The following is a 15,503-nucleotide window of genomic DNA, read 5'->3' on the forward strand; positions in this document are numbered from 1 at the left end:
CCTGCCATGACCAAGTTTTTCAGAGGGAATCCTGAGCTATGCCAGATAGTCCTAGCTAGGTGCGCATCCTGTGGGATACACTGCCATGGGTGGGACATAGAGGTCTTGTGAAGGAAAAGGGAACACGTTCTTAATGAGGCAGTGGGAACTAAGTAATGCAGACTTAAGAATCCAGGGCCTTGGGTGGGTGAGAGTGGGGTTTGAGAGGAAACCAAAGCAGGACCCAGAGAACACAGAGAAGCGTGAGTTGGCTCAGGTGAAAATCTACTCTGGCTTTGATCTAAAGGCACATTCAAATCACTGTTTTGCAGGGTTGTGTTCATGCTTTAGGCATCTCCCCCTGCTTGCCCATCTGCCCTCCTGACATGTCACACATAGCCATCCAATAACATCACATCAAAATACTCGGTGAAGTACTTGTAATTTAAATGCAGAACAGCTTATACTGAAACTGTGTTTCTGAAGTTACTCATGTGGGCTTTGTGAAGGCCTGGTAAAATCTGGAGCCTCTTTAAATCTGGCTATCAAAGGAAGTCTGTCTCAAGCAGGGTCTTCAGGCTTGCAAATGACTCTGCTCTGTGCCCAATTCCCTGGCTTCTCTTTCCTAGTCAGTGAAGTCCAAAGTGACTTCTCTGTTCTCCTAAGAGTTAAAAACCCATATAGGCTACATCATAAGCAACCTCCTTTCTCTCCACTCATCATAGGTGATAAATTATTGAACAGTAAAATCAAAATAAGGTGTAGTCATGGTCCATTTTGGGGATATATGTAAGATTGACAAGAAACAATCTATAAGGGTACCTGAAGATTATTGATAGTTTATTTTGATTTTAAAAGAAGTTCAGTATATAGCATATATTGGCATATGCCATTTCTCGGATAGCATGTACTCACTTCTTAGACTAAAAAGTAAACTAGTCTTTAAACCAAAATAAAAATTAAACCCATTCTGTCAAAATTAATGGTAGACCCTCCTCTCCCAATTTTAGCAGCACACATTGTATTGAATTTTTAACTTATATCAATTGATTTTTCTTATAGTTATTTATAGTCATTTTTTACTTCACAATTTTTACTCATTTATTTCACAATATTTATTATAATGATTCTTCTCTATATTGGCTTTTATGGATTTATATGAAAAAAAGGTATGCAAATGAATATGATAGTATATGTAATTTCTTAAAGTAGCATTTTAATAATATTACTTACCTGTGTTATGGTAATTAAGAATTTTATGTTGCCTTAGTAAAAATAGTCATTTATTTTGAAAGTATCCCTATGTATTCTTTGTAGTCAGCTTCAAAGATCTGAATTTATTTTTTTATCCATCTTTGTTTTAAAATATATGGATGAATGAGTAAGATCTTATGTGAAACTAGATGAGACAGTTTAATATTTTATCATTCTTTCCAGATATTGTTTTCTTCAGTAGTATTGGGTGACAACTGGATTCTCTGAATCTGATAGGAGTACTCAATTGTTCACATGCATCATTACATATTTTAGTTTTTTTTTAATTTCTATTTTTTTTTAATTTTTTTAAAGATTTTATTTATTTACTTTTTTGGGAGGGAAGGGGGGGAGAGAGAGAGAGAGAGAGAGAGAGGGAGAGAGAGAGAGAAACATCAATGTGCGGTTGCTGGGGGTTATGGCCTGCAACCCAGGAATGTACCCTGGCTGGGAATCGAACCTGGGATATTAATTTCTATTTTTTAATTCTTTTTTAAGTAAGAATTTTTTTCAGTTGACATACAATATTATATTAGTTTCAGGTGTATAACCCAGTAATTAGACATTATATATAACTTACTAAATGATCATCCTGATAAATCCAGTACTTATCTGATACCATATGTACTTATTAGAATATTACTAGCTATACTCCCTATGCTGTACTTTACTTCCCCTTGACTGTTCTGTACCTACCAATTTGTACTTCTGTATCCCTTGATCTTTTTCACCCAGTATTCCTCCCTCCCATCTGGTAACCATCAAAATGTTCTTTGTATGTATGAGTCTGTTTCTGTTGAGCTTGTTCATTTATTTAGTTTAGTTGTTGATAGGTACATATTTATTGTTCACATTTTTTATTCTTCCTTCTCCTTTTCCTCCTACCCCTCCTCCTCCTCCTCTTTCTTCTGCTGCTTCTCCTTCTCCTCTTTCTTCTTCTAGAAGCTTTTTAACATTTCATGTAATACTGGTTTGGTGTGATGAACCACTTTAGCTTTTTCTCTTCTGGAAAGCTCTTTATATGTTTTTCAATTCTGAATGATAGCTTTGCTGGGTAGAGTAATCTTGGCTGTAGGTCCTTGCTTTTCATCAATTTGAATATTTCTTGCCAGTCCCTACTGGCCTGCGAAGTTTCTGTTGAGAAATCAGCTGACAATCTTATGGGAACTCTCTTGTAGGTAACTAACTGCTTGTCTATTGCTGCTTTTAAGATTTTCATTTTGTCTTTAATTTTTTGCATTTTAATTGTGATGTGTCTTGGTGTGGGGCTCTTTGGGTTCATCTTGTTTGGGACTCTCTGCGCTTTCTGGACTTGTATGTCTGTTTCCTTCATGAGGTTATGGAAGTTTTCTGTCATTTTTTTTTTCAAATAGGCTTTCAATTTCTTGCTCTCTTCTCTTTCTGGCTCTCCCATGATACAAATGTTGGTAAACTTGAAGTTATCTCAGAGGCTCTTTACAGTATCCTCAGTTTTTGGATTCTTTTTTTATTTGCTGTTCTCATTGGGTGCTTTTTGCTTCCTTATATTCCAAATTGTTGATTTGATTCTCAGCATTATCTAGTCAACTATTGATTCCCTGTAAATTATTCTTCATTTTATTTAGTGTATTTTTCATTTCTGACTGATTCTCTTTTATGGTTTTCATGTCTTTCTTTTTGCTGTTGAAATTCTCACTAAGTTCCACTACTCTTCCCCTAATTTCTTTGAGCATCCTTATAACCAGTGTTTTGAACTCTGCATCTAGTAGATTGCTTGTCTCCATTTTGGTTAGTTCTTTATATGGAGTTTTGTTCTGCTCTTTCATCTGGGACACATTTCTTTGTCTCCTCATTTTAGCAGCCTCCCTGTGTTTGTTTCTATGTATTAGGTAGAAAGGCTATGTCTCCTGGGCTTGGGAGTGTGGTCTAATATAGTAGGTGTCCTGTAGGGTCCAGTGGCACAGCCTCCCTGTTCACCTGAGCAGGGCTCTTTAGTTGCACCTGCCCCCCCAACCCCTTGTGGGCTTTGTGCACATTCCTGTTGTAGTTGAGCCTTGATTGCTGTTGGTACCTCAGTGGGAGGAATTTATCCCCAGGCCAGCTGGCTGCAAAGGATTGACTGCTACCACCATGGAGAATCAACTGTGCAGAGTCACAGCCCATGGAGCAGGACTCACTTCAGCGACGCTGTGGTGCTCACTGAGTCTGCCCCTTGAGTGTGTCACTTGTGGAGGTGGTTAGGTGGCACTTTGATGTGGTCTGAAGCTGTCCACCATGTGCGTTCGCTCTGGGGCCTCCCAGGAGGTGTAGGCCAATGTCAACTGATGCCTGTGTGCTGCCTGGAGCTACTCCACATGAGCTACAAAGTGATCTGCGGATGGCTGCTACTTGTGCTGGGCTTGGAGGTACCCAGGAGAGGACAAGCTGCAAACTGGGGCTGGCTGCTGCTTGTGCCAAGACTGGGATCACTTAGCAAGAGGTACTGGGCACACTGAGACCAGATGGTGCTTGTTTGAGAGATTTTAGGAATGTCTGAAGCATGAGCCAAGACAGGCCATTCATATGGAAAAGCCACCAGAAACACCTAGGGTGGGCCCACAAGTTGAGTGGGGTGGGGTCTCAGGGAATGATTAGGTTGAGGAAAACAGTGATAGCCAGATTGATGGACACTCAGGTACAGCTCCCTCCTGCTGGCTCTGTTGGGGGAGGGGTCAGCAAAGGAATAATGGCCTCCAACATCACTTCTGTCTGGAAGGAAGCTGTCTCTCTAGCTGTTACCCTGATGACAGGACTTACCTTCCTGGCACTGAAACCCTGAACTAAGGAGGCCTGGTGAGGCTGGGACCCCTTCTCCTCTGAGGGTACCTCTGCAGCTAAAATATCCTCCCAATTTTTACCCACCATCCATGGGTGTGGGACCAGCCCCTTCTTTTCTGTGCCCCTCCCACCAGTCTCCATGTGGCTTCTTTATATCCTGAGTTTGTAGAACTTCTGTTCAACTATACTTCAGACAGTTCTGAAAAATGATTTTTTTGTAGTGTAGTTGTAATTTTCATGTGGATGTGAGAGGATGTGAGCACTGTATTTACGTATACTGCCATCCTGACCAGAAGCCAATCCTTACACATTTTCATATTTAATGTGTAAGAGCCAGTTCTTCCACACTATAGTGACTGATTAGGGAAAAAAAATTCAGCCAAACCGTGAAATGACTAATGATTTTGATAAACCTGTAAGCTGGTAAGTGATGCCTGAATTCTAGAGGATGTTGTAATGTACTCATTGTAAAGAAATACATTGTCTTGATCTGCAGGGGTGCAGGAAATTGTCTTAGTTGAGTGTCAATTTATTTAGTATAATTGAAGCATCCTAGAAACTAAATGAATGTCTCACATAGAAACTGAAATAACTTAATTCTTAAAAAATGAAACAATGTAGTTATATGTTTATATTTGCAGTATAATGTCAAATTTTCCCTTTAATTTGTATGTGTACCTTTTTGCTGATTTTGATCTTATATTTTCTGGATCACTTATAGCTAGAAAGTAATTTTTTATGACCAGCTTTTCTCTGTTTGTATGTGTCTTCTTTATCCCCCCCAAAAAACTATCTTGCTCCACTCATTAACTTTAAAATATTTAAAGGGTAAATTATAAGATATTAATGTCCAAACCATAGTTTATCTGGTTGGGTTGGACCAGTCATTTATAGAACATAAAACAGTTAGTCAGGATGCCAGCATAACATCATGTTTTTTCAGGGGATTTGTCTGTAATTCTACACTTGCTTTTAGCCAGAGTTGAGAAGCGATTGCTGTAATTCTTTGTAACTTTTATCTCAGGATTCCCATTGAGTAATTTTAATGACTGTCTTTTTTCTTTGTTAAAGTTGACAACAAACACTTCAGTACACTTTTTCTAAATAGTGTTAACACAGAGAGTTTTACTAGCCTGTTTGATTTTGGTGGTTTGGCCATTCATTTAATTTGGGGGGATTATTTTGGTAAAAGACAAGAAGCGTTAGCTGTGTTTGAAAGGCCTTTCTTGGCTCACCATTTTAACTACTCTGCTATGACCTTTCACAGAATCCTGCTGCATCACGGGAGCTGGGAATTCTGATGTTCCATTGAGATCACAATGGAAAGTCTTGACTTGACCGGTAAGAACAGCACTGCAGGTGCCATCTCACTTAACTCGAAGCAGTGAAGCAGTCAAGGACTATGTGTCCTCAGAGCAGATCTCAACTTTTTCTTATCTGATGCATTCACCTTCCTGGTTGATCAGGGAAGTGTGATAATTGTGTATTTTTTTTAAAATTGTCAATTTTATTATATTTTTTAAGTGACATTTTAATCTCCATCAAGTAAGTTATTTCTTTAAAATCATGAATTTAAATCAATTACCTATTTAAAAGTTTCTAATTTGTTTCTCCCTAGTAACATACTGTTGGTGAAAAGTCAATTTATTCAACTACTGAATATCTAGAGGTTACAAAGCTAAATAGTAAATTGGTCTATTCCCCCAAAGCTATTTTTGTACTACCTTATGTTTTAATTGAAATGTTAATCAGTATCAAAGCATTATGGAGGGTATTTTTTACCTAATAAAAATAGAGGAATGTATAGCAGCATCATGATACTGTTTTGAATGTGAAAACCCCCCCAATGAAGAAAAAGTTGAGATTATAAAATATATACATGTGACAAATTATATCAAATTCTGAAACTCACAAACACTATGACTGTTCTCTTGTATAGGTTATTTTCAAAGTTGTTTCTTCAAGGAAAAAAATTTTAATTGTTTCAAATATGGCAATAATATATTACAATTAATTTTAATAATGGTTACTTTCAGTTTTCTCATTTGAGAATAAAATGCTCTATTGATGGCTAAACACTTTATGGTGAATTGATGATTTATAAGACCTGGAAATTTGATGTAAATTAAAGTAAACAAATATAGTAAAAGGTGAAAGATTTATATGATCTGAAGAGAAACAAGACTTTAAAAAATGAACAAATGTAGAAAATATGGCCTAGTTCTGTTTCTAGGGCATGAACTTATTCTTTAATTTTTGATTAATTGAAAATTAATCTTAAATCTTTTCTGTTTTAAGTATTTTTATTTGTTAGCTTATTAAATTTGTTTAGAATATCTGTGCTGCTTGTTTTAGTAAATATATGGCTGGATGCTGTTTTAATAATGTGAGCATAAATATAAGGCTTATGCTGAATGTCACCTGTGTAGGATCATACACATAGTAAAAAATGTATGCAGTTTAGCTTGAATGTGTATTTACTAGGAATTTTAACACCTAAGAAAATCTTAACACTATTGAGAAGATTAGGATTTAGTTACCACTTTTTCTTCTTTCTGTGCTGTCCTTTAAGCCAAAATTAAGTTAGACAAACACATTCTAGATTGAAGAATGCCAGTTAGCATACAGTTTATTATGGTTTTACTGGATCAGCAAAATGGACTATAGAATATTTAAATATTGATACTAAAATTTCAAATAAGAGAGTTGAGCATAGTGAGATTTAAAGAATCAATTTGTAGCAGAATTCTGAATTTGCTAAACTTGAATACATGTAAGTAAAGCAGAACACTATCTGACCTGTTCAGAAAACTAAATTGTTAATCATTTGTTTATGACAGTCTTGACTTTTAAGTGGCCATCTGATTATGATTTTTGAATGTTAATCAGATTATTTCAATAAAATATTTTATTGACTATATTAGAATATTTAGTCAATAAAAATATTACATTGACTAAAATTATACTAAAATATTTTATTTATATATTAATATCATATATTATTCATAATATAAGCAGGAATTGACAAATTTAAATTGCTGATAAAATTTAAGAAAATCAATTAAAAATTACTAACACCATATGCTTCTAGCTTACATATATATTTATCTTAAATGTTGTGTTAACTAAGAAGTAGAAAAGATGCCATTCAAAACCAGCAATAATTTAGGGAAAAAATCCTGGAAAGCATTTTGTGGCAAATGGATTCTAGGGCCCAATAAACCTGAGACATGTTATATATCATTCAGCTTAGGCAAAGTTTTGTTTCATTATCCAAAGAATTCCCAGTGTTATTGATTCACTCATGTTTACATTCCTGATGAGTCTGCTGCCGCTGTGCTCCATGTCCTCTTTGTTCCTGGACCAAAGCTGAAGGTACAACCTCTCTAATCATCTAGGATGTACAAGTATTGTGGCAGAAGGAGAAAGGGATGGTGGTAGAATGTTGACTCTTTAAACTGCTGCTTGAAAGTAGCACGTCACTACCCCCTTATGTTTCCTTGGCCAAAGCATGTCACATGGCCGACCCTCATGTCACGGGGTAGGAGTGGCCTTTTAAGAGGGGTGGAGTAGGGAAAGGCTGATAGGGAGGCACAGTGCATATTTTCACTATAATATCTAATAATGTAGATAACCCCATTTATAGTTCTTCTAGAGAGATAGAGTACACATAGTATATTTAGCTTCCAAGACGTTCCATAGTAAATATATCTGTTTAACATGTAAAATTATTTGACCATGAATCCTTTTGTTGTTACATGGAACACAGTGAGGTGTTATACTCTATCTGTGACAAGTTTTAAGGAATAAGGAATTGATAAAATTCAAGAGTTTCTTGAATTTTTGAACATTAGGACTTTTTCTACCATGCAGTGAGTGTCTATGGTATGCATAATAGACTTAAATTATGGTTTTTATAAGTAGTTTTAAAACAAATGAAAATTACTGTGGACCCTCTTTAGTTTACATCCAGAATTAGAGAAGGGAAGTAATGGTACTCATAATAATTTCTTACCTATGTTTAATAGGTTTCGAAGCTTTGACAAATGTTACCAAATTGGATGTATGTAGAGAATGAGAAAATGGGTGTTTTGCTTTTCTTATAGAATATAATAATTTTACCAGATAACAATACCCAAGTAACTCCTCTCAAGATCAATTTGAATAATCATTCTAGAGAGAAGGAGTGCAGACACTGTAGGGAGGTTAACAACTGTATACCAGGAGTTTTCTCAGGTACTCCACCTGAGGTCATATTCAGTGTACATTGCTTTATTGTTGTTTTCTAAGTCTTCTAGAAAATTTCTAGGCACATAGAACTCAGCCAATATTGATTTGATTAGTTCCGCAGGTATTATAAAACATTGCTACCAGACATGTGTGGATAAAGATGATATAAAAATCTAAGAGTATAGAAATAATGCTTTTTTTTATAGTTTTTTAGTTCCTTACGATTAGGGGAAGGGGACATTCTTAGACATCTGTGGATTCAGAGAAACAGGCATAAATCCTAGATCTGGCACTTTTTAACTGAAGGAATTTGGGCAGTTGTTTAACCTCTCTGAAGTTTTGTGTTGTCCTCTTAATATGGGATAATGGTCTCTATCCGGTGGGATTGTGATAATAAATGAAGTAGTTCTGTCAAGTGCTTCCCACGTGCCAGGTGTCATACATTGCCTGGCACATGGGAAACACTCAAGAAGTAGTACTTTTAAAAAAGAAAAATGTGGTCAAAATTCAGGAATTTTGAATACACTGTAAAATACCTTTAAAACATCTGGCAGCATGTGTATGTCTAAAGTGTCTGTATTTATATATAAACACACACACATATCTGCCTCCAAGAGTTTTAAAAATTGTCCTGAATGCATAATAATCTTTGTATTATTCTACAGTTCTACTGAAAATTGCAAGTGGCTGTATTTTAATCAATGAATGGGTGAATCCTATAGAAATATTAGCCACCCTATAATCTAATAATTCACTTCTTGCCACTGAGAATGTAAAAGTCCTAGGGAAAGAGTGATTTCCAAATGTTGATGTATGGCTTTTACTCTGAATATTAATGAGGTCACCATCAAAGAAAATTTTCTCGTGAGTGCCCTCAAACAGATCAAACCCACAAACTTGGCATATCAGGGTGATTCTTCCTCCAACTGAGCTACCTGGCCAGGGCTCAAAGAAATAAAATTTTATGTCATCTTGTGGCAGTATACAAAAACAGGAGTTAGTGGCACTGACATTTTCTTCACCATATAGAGCAAGTGCTATTGGGTTTCTAAAGAATCAGCATTTCAATTTTCAGTATTTTTCTGTTGTTATTTTCCAATGAGGGTTAAATCATTTAGACTCCTTTGAGGCCTTCTCTGTAGACACCATCCCATCATACTGTCAGAGTTAGGCCCAGCATGGCGGTATCTTATGGTGCAAAGCTTTATGCTGTTTCTAAAATGAAAATTTCATTTGTTAAATTTAGAAACTCACGTATGTAAAAATTCAGGGGTGGGGTGTGAATTATTCTTCAAGTTGGCCCAGTCCTTTTTCTTCTTAAAAGGGATCATATTTGTAACAATCAGCCACTCATTTAGCTGCATTATCAGTAGAGTAAAACTACCTCAAAAATACAAGCTTCTCACTTTTAGAGATGTTATAGTTTGTGTGTCTGTCATAAGAAAATACCAAAGACTGAATGGCTTAACACATTTTTTTTTTCACAATTCTGGAAGCTGAAAGTCCATGATCAAGGTGTAGGCAAATTCTGTTTTTGAGAGTATCCTCACATGGCCCTTTCTCTGTACATGAGAGAGAGCACTCCTTGGTGTCTCTTCCTCTTCAATAGAAGGACACCAGTTCTATTGGATGATGGCCCTAACCTAAAGGCCTTACTGAATTAACCTCCACCTACTTACAGGCTCTATCTCCAGACATAGTCACATTGGGGTTTGGGGCTCTGACATGAATTTGAGGGCAACCAATTCAGTCTGTAAGAGAGGTAATTATTTTCCTGTACCAAAGAGTTAAATGAAAGCTAAAAGAAAATACTTTATGTATTATTTAATATATAAACAAGAAAACCTGGTTTATTATGGTCATCTAAAATTCTAAAAATGTCTTTGGACATTGGAGGTGGGACACATTTGAAATGACTGAAATGATATTTCTTTTACTTTGAAGTCACCGTGCATGAAAATGAGTTTCTTATAAATAAAATATTAAGTTGAAAAACTTGAAAACCAGAGTGTTTGTATAATGAAAGAATTATATCATTGTAAAAATTAATTTCTGTGTGTATTCATTGTAAGAATAGAATGTATCTGGAAATCAGGTTGAGGAATAAGCCAGTTATCCTTGGGTTATGGTTGTGTTTGTTTCTGCTTACTTATAATCAAGCCATTTCACATTTTCCAAGACACTATTCTTTTACTTTGTGAATCAATTGTGAATTCGAACAGAGAAGGATATATACTGTACTTGAGATTTTGGTAAACAGAAAGAAAAGATTATGTATTTCAAATAATGCCAGCAGAACTCAAGAAGTCCTTAATCTGTTATGTCTACCTGTTTATTATCCTGCCTTTATCCCTTTTTTAAACCCCCTTTTCCCTTCTTCCTTTCCCTTCTTCCTTCTGATAGGGGCTCTTCAGTCAGGTAATGGTTGTTTGAATTTCACTAGTGTAAATGCAATTCATTGAATTATAGTACTTCTTTCTGCTTGTGGTATGCTTGTTCTATTGTGTAAATCAGTTGATGGATATTTGGGGTAAGTGATAGGTAAATAATACATTTACTTATTGGATATTGACGTAGACTCAACTGAACTTAGTTTTATCTTTGAACTTTTAAAAAAATATGTATGTTCTATCACTAGGATAATTTTAATTTCTGGTGATTTGATGCCTATTTAGTATAGAAAATATGCATATAATCAAAAAGAAATAAACCTTTCTGACTTAAACACTTGATTGGTAACAGGTATCATCTCACTTTGTATGTTTATAGACTAAAGGATAAGCTGTTGAGCAGTCTTCTAGTTTTTGGATGTCACTTTAATTTGGTGGCTGAAATCGATTTTAATTTTTTCATCTATTCCTGATTTCAGTTTTTCCCAAAAACTAAATACAGACTGACTCAAACTCATAGCCCTGTACATAAAGCATTTTAGCAGTGCTTTTCTTCTCAACAGTAGGATCAATCTACTGCTCGTGAAATTTACTGGTTAAGGACAGTATAAATAAGTTCAGGAATGACTTCACTTCATGCTTTAATAATTACTACTCAGAAAGGTAGTGGGTGAGTTAAGTAGTTTTATATTGAAGGCTATATGGCCTCTGATCTCTGTAATAGAGAAGTGTGTTTGCCCAGGATGGTAAATGAATATAATTGGACAAAATTTCTCTCAGAATTTCTATGCAGTTTAGTATAAATATGTGTGACATTTCCAGGATATTCTGTATATGCACATATAAATGTTGTATGTATGAGCATATGCACATAGTTTTTCCATATAGCCTCTTTGAGAAGGTAAGGGACTTAAATTTACAATACAGAATATTTTCTTCATGGCTGTATCCCCAAAACCTAGGTACAGTGTCTAGCATAAGGAAGTTGCCTGCTAAACATTTGGTGAGTCAGTATTACAGGAGTTTACATTTCATTAACTCTGTATTCCATAGAACTTGGTGTTAATAAGCATCTCCTGGTATACTTGGAAATAATTATTTTTCCCAGTCTGAGTTCAGGGAGAGGAATGTTCTTCAAAAATAAATCTCTCTCTTTAGTGGGGATAAATGGTAATGGAAAAAATACAATTACAAAAAGAAAGATCCCTGACTGATGTGGCTCAGTGGGCTGGGCATCACCCCACAGACCAAAAGAGTGCCAATTCAATTCCTGGTCAGGGTACATACCTGCATTGTGGGTCTGGTCTGTTGGGGCATGGATGAGCCCCACCAGGCTCATTGATGCTTCTCTCACACATCGATGTTTCTCTCCCTCTCTTTCTTCCTCCCTTCCCCCCAACACTAAATAAATAAACAAGTGACAAAAAAGAAAAATAATAAATAAATGTTACTCTGTGCCTTTAAGTTTGCAGTTAGTCCTTTAATCGATAAATGTTAGCAGGTTTAAGAACTTAAAATGAGCAGCAAACTAACTCTGGGTACCTCCTGGCTCATTTGTAGTGTACACTTATTCAGCAGGCGTTTGATAAGACATGTAAGACTTCTGCCAAGTGCTTCTCTATTCTCTAACATGCCATCAACAGCCCTGCCAGTGAAGCACATGTGAAGGTTGTGAGACTTAAGGTAGGAAATTGGTTCAGGCTCAGCTTTAGGAGATGCTGTATGGTGCCTGAATTTAGTTAATGTGTACCAGAAAAGGTTGACCGAAGTACACTTTTAGGTATTTTATTCTAGCAGGATGGGGTGGGGTATTTTCAGGGTATTTCTTTATTCAAATTGATCTGTAAAATGATACATATGATTATTGTGTTTGGTTTTATGTTGACTTTTACAATAAATTGCTTAGTTTAGCTTGCAGTTGTTCTTCATCTGCTGTGGTTATGTTATTCTTTTGAAGAAGTGGGTGAATTATATAATTATTTCAGTATTCCTTAGTTTTTACTCTAGACCATTTATTACCAAGTGTCTCTTCATGGCAGAAAGACTGCACTTCAGACATTTTAAGGCACTTAAAACTATTACCATAGGCACTATAGTTGCACAGGTTTCTTTTTTTTTCTGTTCTTTTGTCTATTCTATTACAGTTGTCCCAATTTTTCCCCCTTTTGCCCCCCGCCGCAAGCCCTCTCCTCTAGCCCGTAGTCATTTCCCTCTACCTTGTCCATGGCCATGTGTCACTCATTCATGTTCTTTGAGTAGCTTCTTCCCCTTCCTTCCACCATTCTCCCCTATACGTCTGCTCCACGTTTCCATGCCTCTGGTTCTATTTTTCTCATTAATTTATTTTGTTCATTAGATTCCTCATGTAAGTGAGGTCATATATGGTATTTGTCTTTTGCCAACTGGCTTATTTTACTTAGCATAATACTCTCTGGTTCCATCCATGCTGTAGGAAAAGGTAGGACCTCTTTCCTTTTCTTTTTTCTTTGCTTTGCTTTGCTTTCTTTTCTTTCTGCTGCATAGTATTCCATTGTGTAAATGTACCACAGTTTTTTAATTCCCTTGTCTACTGATGGGCACTTGGGCTGTTTCCAACACTTAGTTATTGTAAATAGCACTGCTGTGAACATACGGGTGTGTAAGTTCTTTTCAAGTGGTGTTTCAGGATTCTTAGGGTATAATCCTAGCAGTGGAATCACTGTCATAAAGCAGTTCCATTTTGAGTTTTCTGAGGAAATTCCATACTCTTTTCCACAGTGGCTGCACCAGTCTGCATTCCCACCAACAGTGTCCATCGATCCTCACCCTTTTTGGTACCGGGGACTGGTTCGTGGAAGACATTTTTTCCACGGATGGGGGTAGGTTTGGGGGGGATGATTTCAGGATGATTCAAGTGCTTTACACTCAAGTTCACCTCCTGCTATGTGTCATGGTACCTAACAGGCTCAACCAGTACCTATCCTCAGCCTGGAGGTTGAGGACCCCTGCACTAGGATTCCCTTTTCTCCGTATCATCGCCAGCACTTCTTTTTTGAACAAAGCTTAAATAATAAAAACCTACCTTTGATGTGGTGAAACCTGTCCTAAGCATTTTTAGTTATGAGACACTAATTATAATGAAGAATGCCAGGTTAGAGAGATGGTAAAACCTACAAAATGTAGAGTGTATTCATGCGCAGAATACTGTAAGCCCCCCTTTTATCCAACCAGGCACCACCTGGTTGGACATGTGCATGAAACTCTGAACCATGGCTTCAGTACAGTTTTTGAATATCTGTGTTTTCAGTATTATTAGAGTTACCAAGTCATCAAATAGGTATATTATATTATAAAAGAGACAATAGAAAAAAATTTGAAATGAGCAGCTGCTGTCAACCCCCTTCTTAAATAAGAAACCGCTTTCTTTAGCATTAGTCAATCTTGCCGCTTGATGAAGCATACAGCTCATGTTTCAGTTCCTTTGAAGTGAACACTTAAAGGAATGATAAAGGTTTCAGGTTTGAAAGTTTAGTTCTTCCTGTTAAAATGATGGGTGTGGACTTCCTCTATTATTCACTGAGAGCTTCACTTTTTAGAGCACATAGATAAATCTTTCTAATAAAGCTGTTATGTCTCTATGAGTTTTTACTTAATAATTAAAATCATGGAATTTTTTTACCAATTATTTCTATTGTAATAAGATATTTCAGACATTATAGTTTATAATGTGCCTGTGGAAAAATACTTTAGAACTTTTACTTTTGAATGTATAGGCAGAAACTTAAAGGCCTCCTTGTGAAAGATTTAAGTGTATTATTACCTTTTTCTTTTGAGCTGTTGCTTTATCTCAGAATGATGGGCTATGGAATTAGATCGATCCAAGACTCAATCTAACTCAGCTGTTTGTGTGGTTGGGCCAATGGAAAGTTACTTAGCTTCATTGTGCAATGGAATGAATACCAGTCACGAGAGATGGTTATGAGGATTAAAAGTGCTGGAGGGTGTGATAGTAACCCAGCACAGGTCAGGGCTGCTGCTTGTTATCAAAAAGAACAGTAGGTCAGAAATGGCATTTGACTTTTTTGTTGCTTAACTGTTCTTTCATGTTGAATTTGAAGCATGTTATTGTCTCCCTTCACAATGAGGTAAATGTCTGCCTTCAAATTGCACATCTTTATTGTATTGGAAGTTGAATTTAATTGAATTCAAGATGGATTTGCTTTAAATCATTAGGAAATAATATTTACTTTTTATATTATTAGGTATATTAAAATATTGTCTACACAACCATATGTGATAGAAGTTTCATTTTAATTATACTTTCCCCAATTAATTTTACAAGTTTATTAAAACCCAGTCAAAACTCAAATACATGAAAATATTAGGAGATAAACCATCTATCATTCAGTGGACTATACTTATATTAGGAATATTATTGCTTTATACTATTGGTATTAACAAAGTTATCGCCCCAAACAAGTAAATTATTTTTATAATTGACACAATTTTCTTTAAAGACTATCATTATTTTAACAAAACTAGGAACCTGTATTATGAATTCTTAATGAATTTTAAAGTATGAGAGCTATTTTCATAAATTGATGATCTCAACATGATAGCTATAAATTTTTTAAAAAAATTAAACAGCTAATTCAGTTAGGACCTAACTGCTAGGTTTATTCATAAACTAGAAAAGCCATATTTCCCTTTATTTTAGGTCACTGGCTTAGTATTTCACAATTAATTGATCCAAGAGAAGAAAGTATTTTTCTACATCTACAGAAAATTCTACTTCAGTGAAAGTACTTTCTAAAAATTCTCATGCACTACAACTTGGTCTCTTGTCTTTAGTATTAGTAACTTTCATTTTGACTC

General features: G+C 35.7%; 1 protein-coding gene across 18 annotated transcripts in view; it reads left to right on the top strand.

Moving 5' to 3' along the window:
- BBX (BBX high mobility group box domain containing) overlaps nt 1–15,503 on the top strand; it is a 267,802-nt gene that overhangs the window by 99,402 nt on the left and 152,897 nt on the right. For all 18 annotated transcript variants that reach the window (XM_045850882.1, XM_045850876.1, XM_045850877.1 and 15 more), the window contains one exon: nt 5,297–5,370. The gene's annotated coding sequence lies outside the window, so the exon portion shown is untranslated. The remainder of the gene's footprint in view (nt 1–5,296; nt 5,371–15,503) is intronic.

Source organism: Phyllostomus hastatus, unplaced genomic scaffold (genome assembly GCF_019186645.2).
Source record: "Phyllostomus hastatus isolate PE091 unplaced genomic scaffold, TTU_PhHast_1.1 phas_contig_86, whole genome shotgun sequence".
Lineage (NCBI taxonomy): Eukaryota > Metazoa > Chordata > Mammalia > Chiroptera > Phyllostomidae > Phyllostomus > Phyllostomus hastatus.